This window comes from Triticum urartu, chromosome 7A (assembly GCF_056163025.1).
Source record: "Triticum urartu cultivar PI428250 chromosome 7A, HENAU_Tu73, whole genome shotgun sequence".
Taxonomy (NCBI): domain Eukaryota; kingdom Viridiplantae; phylum Streptophyta; class Magnoliopsida; order Poales; family Poaceae; genus Triticum; species Triticum urartu.
In genome coordinates, this window is record NC_141879.1 from 722,775,573 (window position 1) to 722,780,383 (window position 4,811).

The window sequence follows — 4,811 nt, forward strand, 5'->3', positions numbered from 1 at the left end:
GGTTTGCAATGGTACAGCTATAAATGTCATTTTCTTGAATGGTCTGTTCATAATATATTTGCCCTAGTTTTTCTAATTCTTCTCTCATTCATGTAACAGGGTGACAGGAAGCCTTGTTGCCATTTTTTTGTTCCCAGCCCTGACTGGTCGTCCGGCGAGTCCGTCATGTTGTCATTTTCTTGTAAAGTAGTACTGTATCACACTTGTAGAGCTCGTTACACTTGTAGAGCTTGTAAAGTACTGTATTACACATGGTCATATGTATTGGCATGGATAGAGCTTGTTACTGTTGTTGCCAATGTATTATGTGATCCGGTTGCTCTTATTTGAAGTATTATGTGTGCTTTTTGTCTGCCAATTTAAATACTGGTTGAAATATGAAGAATATGAGCTTGATAGATGGGACCGACTTACCAGAACATGACAAATGGGACCCAGTTACCAGAACCTGCCAACTGGGACCCGTCTAACTAGTGGACCCATTTAATAAAAAAGGAAAATGAAATTGTTTAGAAAAAAAGGCCACGACCCAACAATAAAAAAGGCTGCAACGTTGGGCTTGGCCCATGAAGTCGACCAAAAAATTGACAGAAAAAATCAAATAGGCTGAATTGTTGGGGCAAGCCCATGTAGAACAACGAACTGGACCGGGCTGATTTTAACCAACAACCTTTTCAATTGATCGCAATTTTGCCACATCAGATTGCCACATCGGATCCGACGTGGCCTGGCCAGACAACCAGTGACCAAAACAAAAGGTCATGGGTTCCACGACCTTCTGTGAGAAGGTCGTTAATTTCAGTTTACGACCGCCACCTTTTGACCTTCTGTTTTTGGTCCAAAAAAAGGCCGCAAATGAAAAACAATGACCTTTCAGAGACCAATAGTGAGGATCACAACTTGACATATTTCTTGTAGCGAAAAGTCATACCGAAATTTTCCGTAAATTTCGGCATGACTTGTGCTACAAACTAGGACATATCGAGTGCCCGTGATTTGCCGCACCGGGAACGAGTCAACGTTCCTGCAAAGCATAGGCCTTTTTTATGTCATTATTCATTTTATTAGGTATAGAATTAATTGACTAGATTTAATCGTAAGAACTAGTTGAAATAATAGAACTAGTTGAACATGTCACATTTATTGTTATTTTTTAGTTAAAGAAATTTTTCCCGCACCGACGTCGACGATGCCTATCCCGCATCCTTGTCGTCGAATCAGCGGAGGACACCTGCGTCACCAGATGGGCCAAGTCCAGGACTAGGCTCTGCCGGGGTGGTACTGGGAGGCACTACCTACCGGGGGCGCAGGTTGGTGAGGAGCCAGCCTGTCGTTGACCCGAACCTTCTTTGTGGCGGTCGCGTGGGCCAGTGACGGTCCAGAGGCTCGAGGACCCCACGGAGGTGGTGCGTCACCGTGTCAGTGAGGAGGACGCGCACGTCCATCGCTACTTGTTTGCATTGGAGCACAGGTTCTCCAATACCTGGCAGGTTCTCCAGGGATCTCACTGGAGCTATGATCCTGTGATGGTTCCTTCTCTTTGGGTGTCCACCGCCCGCGCCGATACCCGTCGTGCGCTAGGGTTTTAGTTGTATTAGTGATGTTATATGTATGATACTATTCGGGATGTATTGGTGATAATATTCGACGATGTACGGACGCATGAGATGATTTACTTTTGCTTATTGAATGCATGCTAATTTGAATACTTATTTATTTTACGATTTGGTTTTGCTTATTGAATGCTCATGTCAATATGAGTCCTATAAGATATTTTGAGTATCCTGGTAGTTGTCTTCGATCGATTTTCAATTAATGTTTCAACTATGAACATAGGAAATGTCTGACAATGAAAAGGATTTCGGTATTTGCAAATACTGCGAAGACGAGCGCGACCTGTGCGACGGAATCTTCCTAGATGATGATAGGCGCTTCAACATCAAGCTAGATGTGAACTTCGAAGTGGATACAGTAAGTCACAACGACAAGTCTTTTTTTGTAATTAAGCATGACATCTGCTCCATTTGCTTCAACTTATAATTTATTTATTTTTACTATTCTACTAACGTATCCCCTGCCATGCAAGAGTTTTTGTCTTGGATAAGATATGTTTCAGTCGTACTATGGAGGTAAAGAAAGTTTACTTGAAGACCGAGCATGGTTATAGTTTCCACGCAAAATTATACAACGCAGAAGACTACACCTATTTTGGATGCAAAACTTGGCGAGCACTATGCAAGACTTATGCACTTGAGCCTGATATGGTTATCACCTTTAATATTCGTCTGGAAGATGATATTGAAGGTAATACCGGCATCTGGGTCGATGTGCAGACGCCTCCAGTTATACCATTATGTGAGTTTCTCAACCATATTTATGTCTTTGATATTGTTTATTCAAAAATAGTTGACAACTAATTTCTATTGTCAGCTTATTTCCGTTCAAGCAAACATGTCCAGCGCTTGGTAGAGAGGACCTACTACTGTCCCGGGGCTGAACTAAACTGCGAGGAGCTAAGTCATTATGTTTCATGGCTTGAGGATCTTGATACTGTCAAGACAAATTTTTTTGCTGCACTTAGAAATGTTAGTACTGAAAACGTGCGACCAATAGTGTTCGTAATGAACTATGGTCACATCTATTTAGGAAAGATGGTAAGATTTTTACTATTTGTCCTCAGTGCATCTTTTGCATACATTATTTTTAAAGCTAATTAACTTCATTGCCAAGTATGTTACTATACGATGTTCTTCAACAGGGACTCTCGAGGAATGTTGTGCCTCATGGGATCGAGACTAATGGTATCATGAGTATTGTTAGCTTACGGCCAAGATATCCTACAATGCACTTTAGTGCATTCAGGATTTCTAAAAGCGACGAATGCTTAATAGTGAAAGACTGGACCAAATTTATGGTGGAGGAGCGCAGAAAAGTACTAGGGGGCAGCAATCAGAAGCGCAGCCCACGATTAGGAGACAGGTTCATCTGCATGCTCCAACTGGATGAAGGAGGAGAGCTACACATGTTTTATGTTATTTTACCTAAGAGAGAGCAGCAGGAGTGATTAGCTAGATAGAAATGAGTTTGAAGATGATGATGTGCTACACTATGACTATGATGATTAAATAGCTAGTGTTGGTGGTAATGACTATGATTATTATTATTAGGCTGGTCGTAATGGGAGTATCATAGCTAGTATCATGCACGCCAAGTAGACAATTTTGATGATGTGGCATAGCATTAAATGATGAAAGAGATGGTTCAGTATCATATCATGATATCGTATCATAATAAATGCAATGCTACTATGTGTCATGCATGGCAATAAATAAAGTCATCTATGATACTAGTACATGATACTATGCATTAGGGAGGTAGTATCACACACTAGTATTATATGCATGATACTAACTTATGATACTACCCATTACAAGCAGCCTTAGCTAGTGTTGGTGGTGATTAGATAGCTACCGCATCTGGTGTTGGTGGTGATTAGCTAGCTAGAATGTGTTTGAAGATGATTATGTGCTACATTATGACTATGGTGATTAAATAAATATTGTTGGTGATAATGACTATGATGATGATTAAATAGCTTGTGCTAGCGGATTAGATTCAAGTGAAAGCAACATGTGGTGCACATCGAAAGTACTACTAGTCCAAACTAGATCAAGTTTGGATTAGTAGTATACTTTTGACATGCACCATATATTGTCTCTACTTAAACCTAATCCACCTTCATTTGACACACTGTTATAGACATAACGATATAAACATCATAATTGGTATTGTACCAAAATTTGTATAACGGCGTATAAATACATTAAAATAAAAAAACTGAAAAAAAATACTAGTAGCGATGGATAGTAAACACATTGCAACTAGCTAGATTAGCAGCAGCGCGAGAGAGAACAAGCGCTACAGCTATGTGTCTTAACAGTAGCGCGTGTCGCACGCGCTACTGCTAAGTAATAGCTGTAGCGCCTTATTAGTAGCGCGGCAGCCCGTGCTACTAGTGGGCATTAAACCCGCGCTACTACTAGGGTTTTCCTTAGCAGTGACTATACTCCTCACATTTTTTCCATGGGATTTTTCGAGAAGCTTTCCAAGATGATGTCTACTAACAAGATAAAGCGGTAATTACGGGGTTGTTAGGATTAATTAATTAAGGGATTAATCCCTACTTTCTCTAACCGCAGGCAGTTGCTTTGGCAACCGTCGCTTCGGTTCACCGGACAGGCGTCTCTCTGTACAGACACCTCTCCAATGGCATTCCCTCAATCTGTATATATATTTAATCACATCGTCAATAAAGAAGACAACTGTTTACTTTTACATCGTTATTGTTTTATCTCTCGCTGAGTTCAAACAAAATCTAAATTGAGATGCTTAGATATTTTGAAGTGACGTGACTCAGCTTGAACGGGTTTGGAAGGGCATGCATTTACACTTCGACGGTTGTTCTCCACCAGCATGTTTGACGCATGCATCAATGAGCATAATTTCATTATCAGACAACAGACTTAACAAGTAACGTGCATTGAGGTGTTTTTTTTTCACGATAGCATTCGAACTGCAAAGCTATTGTCAGATACATAGATCACTTTTTCTTGTATGAAGTATATTTTATGGGCACAGAAGGAATAAAAATGAATACCATGAGAGAAAAATACAGAGACACGATATTAATCCCAGCCCACAATTTCAAAAGAAACTGATCCCAGTGTTAACAACTTTTTGGGGGACAATATTAGATATTTTTTAGATATTTTTTCAGATCACGACCATCACATCTAAAGATATCAGAATTT